At 33.6% G+C, this 12,585-nt stretch overlaps 1 long non-coding RNA gene across 1 annotated transcript in view; it reads left to right on the top strand.

Annotated features, from left to right (window-relative positions):
• LOC112657825 (uncharacterized) overlaps positions 1 to 12,367 on the top strand; it is a 55,801-nt gene extending 43,434 nt beyond the window's left edge. The window contains exon 4 of the long non-coding RNA XR_004818044.2: positions 12,084 to 12,367. This is a non-coding gene — a long non-coding RNA (uncharacterized LOC112657825). The remainder of the gene's footprint in view (positions 1 to 12,083) is intronic.
• The last annotated feature ends 218 nt before the right edge of the window (positions 12,368 to 12,585 follow it).

Raw genomic sequence — 12,585 nt, 5'->3', positions numbered from 1 at the left:
AAATAACTAAATATTAAGCTTGTTTTTAAAGAAAAATATTTTTGTCATTCTACAAATTTTAGAATAACAAAAAAATAACTATATGAATATTTACTTTGACTTTTCAAATCAATTGATGAATTTTATGTGAACAATTTTTAAATGTGCTGACATTAGTTTAAAATGTTTATTGACTTATATCCATATTTAATTATCTTAGAAGTCATAATAGGGTGGTTGAGATTTCCACTTTCAAAATTTGGTAAGATAAATGCAGCAATCAAAGCAATGTATTAAGCATCTACTATATGACAGCAGGTAGGTGTGCATTATCTAATTTAATGCTCAACAACAACTCTGTGAGGTTGTTATGATTTTTATTCATCCCTTGTACTTAAGGAAGCAGAGCCAAAATATGTGTGTATAGTATGCATAGCATGGTTGCCTCAGCAGCAGAGCTGGAATTTGGAACTGACCCAGTTCTGTCTAATAACAAAAGTGCTCTCTGCTTCTCAGGAAAAAAAAAAAAAAAAGGAGAAGAAGAAAGAAAAAGAAGACGTTTATATAGCATTTCCATTTAATTTGGAAGAATACTGTCATTTCTTCTCCTTCTTGGTATGACCATCCAATTAGTGATGCTAGTTTGGGTCCTTGGCATTCCAATTAACTCTGATGATTTGAAATGTTTTTTATAATGGAAATAGGCTGAGATCATCTTTATTAGACTAACATATTGATTCATGGGGCACCTTTTGATGAAGTATACATTCTGGACTGTTTGATGGAAATAGCTAAGTATTCACCAAGCATTTGATAGTGACAACCTTGCAATGATCAAAATGGGAAGATAGGGTCTCTGCTTCTATCTGAGACAAGACTGAAGGGCTACTTTTAAACTAGAATTTACACATGATAATGAATTTTCTCAGGGTAACTCTAAGTTTTAAAGGACTTATTTCAGATGACAGAAATGGGGATATTTTCTCTTCAAGAGATCATCTGACATACATAAGGCCAGAGAAGATCTAATGGGCAACCGTAAGAGTAGTCAGTTATGAAGGCAGCTTTCATGGGGTGATGGGATTCTACCAACAGAATAATGAAATCTCCTGATAAAAGTTCTGAAATGTGAGAAAGGTAGGCAGTTTAGGACATTCAAACTAAGAGTCAGTTTGAGGAGATATTGATAGGATAACCATATAATGTATCATGTAAATTGAAATGCCTATGAGATTAAAAGATGGGAGTGTGAACAACTAAGTTGGAATAACAGGGATAAACCAGCATTTTACCAGGGCATACCATCTCCTAAAAACTTGAAATCTGAAGCCATAGAATAAGAAGTATATAAGTATTTCAATCCTAATATTGCTCCCTATGAATTCTGTTAAGCTAACTTCAATACTATGAATTTATTTTATTTTTTAAAAGATTTTTATTTATTTATTAATGAGAGACACAGAGAGAGAGATACAGAGACATAGGGAGAGAGAGAAGCAGACTCCAAATAGGGAGCCTGATGCGGGACTCGATCCCCAGACCCCAGGATCACGCCCTGGGCCAATGATGGGCACTAAACCGCTGAGCCACCCAGGCAAACCAATTAATACGAATTTAATTCCTTATGCACATACTGAGAATAACTAACCTCTGCCTATTATTTATGCAGGTTAAATGTTAAATGTGTTAATATGCACATGGCGCCTAGGAATTGGCCAGCAATTTAGGTCTCAATGTGTATGGATCCATATTTCAGCTTTAATGGAGTGGACTTTGAAGCCTGAAGCCCTAGGTTTCACTATCTGCTGTATAAATACTAGTTGTATAACCTTGGATTAATGATGCTGCCTCCATTTCCTGATCTATAAAACTGGGATAAAGTAGTATGAGGATTAAATAAGTATACACGTACAACATTTAGCAGAGTTCATTCCATAGTTTGCATTATATTATTGCTATAGTTACTATTAATTGAAACTCTTTATAATATTTGTAGTTGCTACATTGGCACAGTGGCCTTCTTTCAGTGCTTTGGTTATAAGAAAATAAAAAGGATTTTAAAAAAGAAAGAAAAAATGTCATTAAAATGAAAACCTTTAATTAATCATATCTTTAAATTACACTGTATATTTATCAAAATAATTATCCCTTTTCTGATGTTCTAGAAAAGGTGTAACAAAAATATGTTTTGCTTTTTATTTCTCCTCAAATTTCAAATTATTATTTATGCAAAATTATTTCAAACTGTGAGAGAATGTGGGAAGTCAGGGTGACATTTCTAACACTCATATTTTTTTCAGTTTTATTGGGAATAATTGGCATACATTGCTATATAAGTTTAATGAGTACAGCATGATGGTTTGATTTACATATATTGTAAAATGATTAACATCTATCTTCTCATTTAGACACAATAAAAAGAAAAAAAAAAGTTTCTTGTTATAGGAACACATAGGATTTATTCTCTTAACTTTTCTAAACATCTTACAACACAATTAGTGTTGGTCATCGTTGCATGTTATATCCCTAATTATAGTGTTTAAGATAATCTATTTTCAGCTTGATTTTTCTCTTTATAAAATGATTTAATACAGATATTTCCTCATGTTTGATAAACCATTACCAAAGGAAAGTTATCTATGAATACTGAGCTATCATTTGAGAATTGAAAAATCTTAAACTCTTTACAGAAAAAAGAATGTTAATAAAATAAACATGGCTAGTATTAATGAAATTACTAACTTAATGATTACTAATAATTAAAATAAAAAACAAAATGAAATTATAAGAATTGTCACATAAGCACATCAAAACGTGCCCAACTTTACTACACCTGATGTAAACAAAAATAAAATAACACCCTAGTACCAAAATTCCACAAAGGCAAGAATTTTGGCTATTTTGTTTATTATCAAATTCCCATAATCTAAGCTAAGGGTGGCACAACGACCTGATAAACTTTTATCCAAAGTAATGCAAATACTAACATCTTGAATATACTGTTAGAAAATGTATACATATGTAAAAAATACATAATATATAGTTGGAGTATAAATAATATAGTTATACTGAGAGTCTTGTAGACATTAAAATTTTTTATGTCATCTATTGAGGAAATGCACTTACTATTCATTATTTTAAACAATAGCTTGCTCACCTCAACAAAGCTATTTAGTTAATGCATTGTTTATTAAAGTCAAAGCAACATAGACAATTATGACATTAAAGTGGCAAATGCTTTTGCAGTTTTGACATAGCAATGAGCTAATTTTAAGAAATTTAAGAGCACTATAATAAAATACTTAGTAAAAGGGTTTATTTTGTTATGCAATGAATTATTAACTAGTACAATTATGACATGTATTCATGAGCTTGTAAATTTTTTTAGAATCTAGTTTTTAAAGAAAGGAATTACTATATAAGGTGTGCCAATTCTATCAATTCTGGCCCCTCTTCAAACTAAACTAAACCAGAAACAAATTGTCTCTTAATCATTCTCAAATTAAAGCATACATTGCCACCTCAAAGAGAGTTACAAGGAAACTCTTTAAATTCCCTTAGTAGTACTTACTTTAAGGTAGAGAGTTATATTCTTCTCCAAGGTATAAGTCTTTTATTTGGGTGGAGGATGCAGGGAGTAATTTTTTCCAAAAATTTCTTCTGACATTCAGACTAGATAAACCATTTTCTGAATTAGGATATGTATTAATAATTTGTGATATTCTCTCCACCAGCTTACACTTTACTTTTAAAGGTACAGAACATGTTTATAGCTATGAATACAAAATCCAACTAAAAGAAGCATCTGTTTTAAGTCTACAGATGGAAAAAATACAATTGATTCCTTTTCAGAAAGTTTTGCTCATTAAAGGGTTTGCCTCAGGAAGAGACAACATCCCAAGGTGAGCCCATGTGGGGCAGCCAGCTGCAAAAAATAGTCCTAGGTCTTTGCCACATGTTCTGGGCTCTGTCAGAGGTGGCTCCCTGCTGGATGGGGGCTTGAGGTCACTCCAGTCAGCCACCACTTTCTCTTGTCTTTTAAACCACTCAGCTTTCCATTGCCTTGTCCTACCTCTAAGTTAGCCTTACATGGCTAAATGCCTTTGGGTTCAGTGATCATGAAGCTCTGGCCAAGTTGGCCCTAGTGTTACACCGAGGCTCAGGTTTCCACCCCATGTTCATCTGTCTATAAGCACTGTGAATCAGGCAGCAAAGAGCAAGATTAAAACTCATCTGGGGTTTTGAGTTGTTTTTGAGCGCTGAATGCTTTTAAAGTTAAATGTATTTCAAGTAAACAAACAAAGAAAAAAGATTAAATAACATGTCCAGAACAGCTAACAGATCAAAGAAGAAGAAGAAAAAAAAAGATAATGTATATATATATATGTACTGAAACAAATGAAAATGGAAACAAAACACACCAAAACACAAGATTCAGCAAAAGTAGTTCTAAGAAGTTTGTGCTAATAAATCCCCACTTTAAGAAAAAGAAATATCTCAAAAAAACAACCTAACTTTACATTTTAGGAAACCAGAACAAAAAAAGTCCAAAGTTACCAGAAGGAAGGAAATAACCAAGTACAAAGTAGAAACAAGTCAAATAGAGACTAGAAGACAATTTAAAACCTCAGTGATACAGAGTCTGCTTTTTGAATAAAGAAACAAAACAGAAAACCTGTTATCTAGACTTACCAAAAAAGAGAGGGGACTCAAATAAATAAAATTAGATATGAAAGAGGAACAGTATAACTGAGACCACAGAAATACAAAGGATCATGAAAGATGGCTATGAACAATCATATGCTCATACATTAGACAACCTAGAAGAAATGGATAAATTCCCAAAACATTCAACCTACCAAGACTGAATAATAAAGACACAGAAACATAATCATACAGATTACTAGCTGAATCAATAATCAAAGTCTCACAAAAAGTCCAGGACCAAATGGTTTTACTGGTGAATTTTAATAAACACTTAAGGAAGAATTAATAGCAATTCTTCCAAATGGTTCCAAAAATTGAAGAGTGGGCAACATTTCCAAACTCATTTTACAAGGCAACCATTACCCTAATATCAAAGATAGAAAAACACAGTGAAAAAATTACAGGCCAATATCCCCGATGAACATCAATGAAAACATTCTTAACAAGTATGAAATTCAATACAGTAAAAGGATCGTGGACTATACGAGAGATGCAAGAATGGCTTACAACTGCAAATCAAGGGTGGTGGAAGGGGAGGAGGGTGGGGGGTGGGGGTGAATGGGTGACGGGCACTGAGGGGGGCACTTGACGGGATGAGCACTGGGTGTTATTCTGTATATTGGTAAATTGAACACCAATAAAAATAAATTTATTAAAAAAACCTGCAAATCAATACATGTGATGCACCACATTAGCAAAATATGTTAAAAATGATGTGATCTCAATAAATTCAGAAAAAGCATTTGACAAACTTCAACATCCATTCATAAAATGTCCTATAAAAAGGTATGGAAGGAATGTGCCTCAACATAATAAAGACTATTTATTACAAATCCACAGAGAACATCTAAATCAACTGTGAAAAGCTGAAAGCCTTTTCTCTAAGATTGGTAAAGTACAAGGATGCCTACTCTTGATACTTTTATTCAACATAGTTTTGAAAGTCCTAGCTAGAACAGTTGGGCAAGCAAAAGAAAGACCAGGCATTTAAAAGGGAAGGAAGAAGCAAAACTCTCTCCATTTAGGATGACACTGTATTTTATAGAGAAAGTCCTAAAACTCCACCAAAACAAACTGCTAGAATAAATATATTTACTAAAGATGAAGGATATAGAGAAGTGCCTGGGTGGCTGAGTTGGTTAGTTGTCTAATTCTTGATTTCAACTTAGGTCATGATCTCAAGGTTGTGGGATAGAGTTCTGCATGGGCTCCGTGCTCACCACAGAGTGTGCTTGTCCTTCTCCCTCTGCTCCTCCCCTCTCTTACTTGCTCTCCCTCTGTCTCTAAAATAAATAAATAAAAAAGAAAATTTTAAAGATGCAGGATACAAAATCAATATACCGAAGTGAGTTGCATTTCTCTACACCAACAATAAGAGAAATTTTAAAATATTCCATTTACAACTGCATCAAAAAGAGTAAAATACTTTTGAATAAATTTCAACAATGAGGTAAAAGACCTATACACTGAAAACTATAACACATTGATAAAATAAATTTAAAAAAGACACAAATATATGGAAAATATTCTATGCTCATTGAGAGAATAATATTTTTAAAATATTTATACCACCCTTGGGGAACCTAGGTGGCTCAGCTGGTTAAGCATTGACTCCTGGTTTTGGCTCAAGTCATGATCTCAGGGTCCTGAGATTGAGCCTCACATCAGGGCTGCCCCTGCACACCACAGAGTCTGCTTGAGATTCCTTCCCCCTCCCACTGGCTCCCTCTCTGCCCCCAAACCCCACTCAAACTTGCTGTCTCTCTTATATATAAATAAGTAATAATAAATAAATAATTTTAAAAAATGTTTGTACTACCCAAAGCAGTCTACAGATTCAAGCAAAATCCCTATCAAAATTTCAATGTCATTTTTCACAGAAATAGAACAAACAAACTTAACTTAAATACCTTGCACTCAGGTCATGATCCTGAGGTCCTGGGATGCAGTCCTGCATGATGCAGGAGATAGTCTGCTTCTCCTTCTTAGTCTCCATCTGCTCTTGCTCTGTCTCTCTCCCTTTCTCATAAATAAATAAAAATCTTTTTTAAAAATACACAATATATAAAGTACTCATTCTACTTAACACTAATAATAATGATGATAGTAAGAATAATAATTCAATTAAAAATGGGCAGAGGACCTGAATAGACATTTTTCTTAAAAGGATATACAAATGATCAAAAGACATGTGAAAAGATGTTCAATACAATTTATCAGGGAAATACAAATCAAAACTATAATGAGATATAAACTTACACCTGTCAGAATGACTAGAATCAAAAATACATATAATAACAAGTGTTAGCAAGAATGTAGAGAAAAAGGAACCCGTATGCTTTGTTGATGGAAATGTAAATTGGTGCAGCTACTCTGCAAAACATCATGAAAGATCCCTAAAAAAATTAAAATCGGAATTACCATATGATCCAATAATTCCAGTACTGAGGATTTACTCAAAGAATACAATACCTAAGACATGGAAGTAATTCCAGTGTCCATCCATAGGTGAATGAATAAAGAAGATATGGTATATATACACAATGGAACATTATTCAGCAGTATAAAAAGAATGAAATCTTGCCACTTGCAACAACATGGATGAACATGAGGGTATAATGTTAAGTAAAATAAGTCGGTCAAAGAAAGACAAATATCACATGATTTCACTCATATGGGGATTTAAGAAACAAAACAAATGAACAAAGGATAAAAGAGACAAACAAGAAAACAGATTCTTAAATACAGAGCACTGGTGGTTGCCAAAGAGAAGTATAGGGGGGTGGGTGAAATAGAGAAGACAGAGGGTATTCATATTGTGATGAGCACTGAGTAATGTAGAGAGTTTTTAAATCCTTATGTTGTACATTTGAAATTATTACCATGATATATTAATTATACTTTAATTGAAAAATAGGCAGAGGAAATACATACCCTAATTCCACAGAAGACAAAGAAATAGCCAACTGGTTCTTGAAAATTGCTCAGCATTACTAACCACTAGGAAAATGCAAATCAAAGCCATGATAAGTTTTCACCTCACAGGTGTTAGAACAGCTATTATCAAAAAGACAAGAAATAAGAAATGAGGATGTGGAGAAAACACTGTCAATGAGAATGTAAAGTGATATGGCCACTACAGAAAACAATATGGAATTTTCTCAAAAAATTAGCAACAGATCTATCATATGATAGATTTCATTTCTGAGCATATACCCAATGGAGATGGCCTCATTATCTCTAAGATATATCTATATTCCCATGTTCATAGCACCATCATAATAAGCAAAATATGAAAACAATCTAAGTGTCCATCATGGATGGATTATATATATATATATACATATATATGTATGTATATATACATATATATATATATATATATATATATGTATATATATATATCACTCATATCTATACCGAATGAAATATTATTCGGCTTTTAAAGAAGGAAATCCTGTCATTTCAGACAACATAGATCATAGGTGAATCTGGAGGACTTTATGAGTAAGTGAAGTAAGCCAATCAGACAATGACAAATAGGGCAAAATATCACCTATATGTGAAATAAAACAACAACAAAACAACAAAACAAAAAGCAAAACAAAAAAGTCAAAATCATAGAAACAGAAAATAAAAAAGTAGTTGCTAGGGATTAGAGTGGGTAGGGAAAACAGGAAGAGGCTGGTAAAAGGGTACAAATTTTCAGTGATAAGATGAATAAAGACTGAGGACCAAACATATAATAAGATAACTACAGTTAATAACAAATTGAACTGTGCTAAGAGAGGGCCACCTGAGTGGCTCAGTTCGTTAAGCCTTGGAGTCTTGGTTTCTGCTTCGGTTATGATCTCATGGGTCATGTGATCGAGCCCATGAGTGTCGGACTTCGTGTTCAGCAGGGAGTCTACTTAAAGATTCTCTCCTTTGCCCCTCCCAACACTAGCACACTCTCTGTTTTTCAAATAAATATTACAAAAAAAAAAATTAAAGGGTAGAACTTAATGTTCTTATATAGTGATAGGCATGTTAATTAATTCAATGGAGAAATCTCTTCACAATTTATAGCTGTATCACAGCATCATTGCACTAAATATCTCAAAATACATTTGTTAACTAAACCTTAATAAAATTAAAAATTTTAAGAACAAAAGCCAATAAGCAAACCAGACTTGGAAAAAATCATTTACCTATATGCTATAAGTAATAAATATGTCTTTAAGGATATATGTATTCATTTATAATAATAAACCCCATCAATATGAATAGCATTATAACAAATGATAGACTAAATCAAGATACCTTTATTTTTATCCATGGCTTGGTTATCTTAAAAAATAAAGATGTTTATCAGTATAATGTTACTGCAATGAAAGCAGAGCTTTCCTAGCCTATTATAAAGAATGAATACACAACCACATTTTTTTTTTCTGATTTGTATTTTCCAAAGCCTACTTTTGAAGGGTTTGAAGGCCTCCTGAATTTAGTTACATCATTTTACTCTACAGAAGTAAAGCAATTAAATGCAGATTGCTTTCGTAGTAATTAAAATATGATGAAACCACATTTAAAATGAGGTAGCATTAGAGGAAGAGTTATTGCTTATATTCTGTGTATCTCCTGAGAATAGACTAAGTTAACTGAGTAGCAAGTTACTACTGTGAGCTTCAGGTATCACACCAGAGACCTAAAAATGAAAAAAGCAGACTTTGTGAATTCCATTGGGTGGTGATAATCCCTGGATCTGTGAAGAAAACAGTGACCAGGGGTCCTATTAATAGGATATGTTAGAAAAGGATTTTAAGAAAAAAAAAAAACACATTAATGAATAGATGCACATATAAAACCTAGAATTTCTAGGCCTTAGTTTTATAATTTGAAGAGTGAAGGAACTGGTGGCTTTTCTAACAATCCTAAAATTCCATACATTAACAAGATTCTAATGAATATAATGGTGGTTAAGAAATCCAAAAAATTTTATGGAATATAAAGAAATGAATGAAAAGTCATGATTTTGAATATACTCTAATCTAATATCAGTTATTTTCTGATGGTATATAAATGATTAGTTAGTTCCTTGAAGTCAGTCAAAAGATGATTTAAGGTGACAACTTAAAGTGAATTCTGAAAATGTTTAACATAAAATTATAACCACAAAATATTAGAAAAATTGTGGAAATATAACAAGATGAATTCTAGTTAAATGTACCTATAAACACTTAACTTAATATTTTTTAAAAGATTTTATTTATTCATTCATGAGAAACATGGAGAGAGAGAGGCAGAGATGTAGGCAGAGGGAAATGCAGGCTCCCTGCAGGGAGCCTGATGCTGGACTTGTTCCCAGGACCTCAGAATCATGACCTGAACTAGGTAGATGCTCAACCACAGAGCCATCTAGGCGTCCTCAACTAAATCTTTTTTTTTTATTTTAAGGTTTTATTTATTCATTCGTGAGAGAGACAGAGAGAGAGGCAAAGATATAGGCAGAGGAAGGAGCAGGCTCCCCTGTGAGGAACCCGATGTGGGACTCAATCCCAGGACCCCAGGATCACACCCTGAGCCAAAGGCAGATGCTCAACCGCTGAGCTATCCAGGCATCCCTAAATCTTTAAAAATAATATAAAATGACTACCTTTTACGTATAAGTAAATTTTTAAAAGGGTAGAATTTAATGTTCTTATATAGTGATAGACATGTTAATTCAATGGAGAAATCTCTTCACAATTTATAGCCGTATCACAGCATCATTGCACTAAATATCTTGGAAATATATTTGTTAATTAAACCTTAATAAAATTTAAAAAATTATGTATGTATGTATAAGTACTGTTACGAATAAATCAAATGAAATTCCATTTCCAAGGATGATAAAAAATGACATGTCTTCTTATGAGTAACTTGACAAAATAAAAGCCATATTTTGAAAGGCTGTCAATTGAAGAAGTCAACAAAAGCAAGGAAGCCTTAACAAATTAAATTCTTGAGAGCTCTTGCTCATATGGAAGATCAGAAAGTCTTGAAAGTTGTGGACTGCATGTATGAGGTGGGCAGTGTACCATGTGCCATAAGTAACTATGCAAGGATGAAGGGAATAAAGCAGGTCTTGGATCTCATTAGGGAACTGTGAAATTGAGTGGAGTCTGGAAAAGCCACAAACACAAGAGCAGGTTCCTTTGTCCAATAACCTCTGTTCCAACCACATTAAAAAACAACCTGCAAAAGATGGCCTAGTAAGGACAGGGAAAGTGCAGGTAAACTCTTCCAAATTAACTACTAACAGGATTATAAAGGCCTCCACTCAGGAATTGGGAGTTGGTGTAATTACAAGAGAACTCTATCTAATTAAATTTGAAATCCCAAACCAGCTGACCTTGACTGCAGAAGGAGTGAAAATGATTAGTAGCCTCCTCCACCCACACACACACTAACACCCAGAGATGAAAGGGTCTAAACTTTCTGGGAAATAAAATACAAATATGCTTCCATTTCCAATGAACTTTTACATACGATGTATAAAATACAATTAAATTGTGGATTAGAAATTTAGGGGATGTGTGGATACTCATAAAATATATCATTAAATATAATCTCTAAAAATAGATAAGCATAACAGCACATTAGATATTTAGAATAAAGAATCAATAAACTTGAAGATTGTAAATTTGGGAAATACATTTTATTATTATTATTATTAAAGCCAAGAGAGAGGGAAAAAAAGCAGACCAACAGGAAAACTCAAACCAGGGATGCCTGGATAGCTCAGCGGTTAAGCATCTACCTTCCATTCAGGGCATGATCCTGGAGTTCTGGGATCAAGTCCCACAATCAGGCTCCTTACATGGAGCCTGCTTCTCCCTCTGCCTATGTCTCTGCCTCTCTATCTCTCAGTGCCTTTCATGAATAAATAAATAAAATCTTACAAAAAAAAAAAGAAAGAAAAGAAAACTCAAACCAGAGAATATGTTCAACTGGAAAGCCTTCAGCTATCCATTTTCCTTGGTAAACTCTAACCCACAAAATGCAATTTCCTCAATTTGCATGCTCTATGCCATCTACTTAGGAAATTTCTAGTGGAGTACTGTCTTGGTCTACACATCATATTCTTGTTTATCTTTTTTTTCTGTTTCTAACTTATTTGCTGATACAATATCAAAATCTGTTAATTATCTGAACGGATTTGTGAGAGGCAGCCTGTGAGATGGCTCCCAATGACGCCCAAATCCATGGAAGCATTTCTTACATAATTTCTTTCCTTAAGGGAGCAGATTGTGCCTAGGCACTTGTTTCTAAGAAACAGAATATGGCAAAAGAGAAGGAACACCATTTCTGAGATTAGGTTACAAAAATACTGTGACTTCTATCATGCTCACCCTTTCTCTTTTTCTTTCCCTCAGATGTTCTGAGGGAAGCCTGCTGATATGTTGTGTGCTGGTTGAAGAAAAGGTTTATGTGGCAAGAAACTGGCATCACTGGCCAATGGCTATCAAGGGACCAAGGCCTACCAGCAGCCATGTGAATAAGCTTGGATGTGATTTCTCCACCAGTGAAGTATTATGATACTTGCAACACCAATAGCACCTTAACTGCAGCCTTGTGAGAGATCCTAACCCAGCAATAAGCCCTACTAAGGCACACCCAGATTCCTAAGCTTCAGGAATTATGAGATACTAAATGTTTATCATTTAAAGGTGCAATTTTTGGGGGGCTTAAGTGGGGTGGTGGTTATTCGTGATACAGAAGTAGGTAGGTGGAAAAAAAAGCCACCATAGGAAATGCCTAAAAATGTAGGTGAAGGCATGAAGGATACTGAGAATCATATAAGAGAAAACCTAAGTTGACTTAAAGAGACGGTTAGTAGAAATCTGATTTTGAGGATGCTGTCTAAATAGGAAGCAA

Source organism: Canis lupus, chromosome 8, assembly GCF_003254725.2.
Source record: "Canis lupus dingo isolate Sandy chromosome 8, ASM325472v2, whole genome shotgun sequence".
Lineage (NCBI taxonomy): Eukaryota > Metazoa > Chordata > Mammalia > Carnivora > Canidae > Canis > Canis lupus.
Note: the sequence above shows the minus strand (reverse complement) of the source record. Positions and strands in the feature narration are given on the sequence as shown.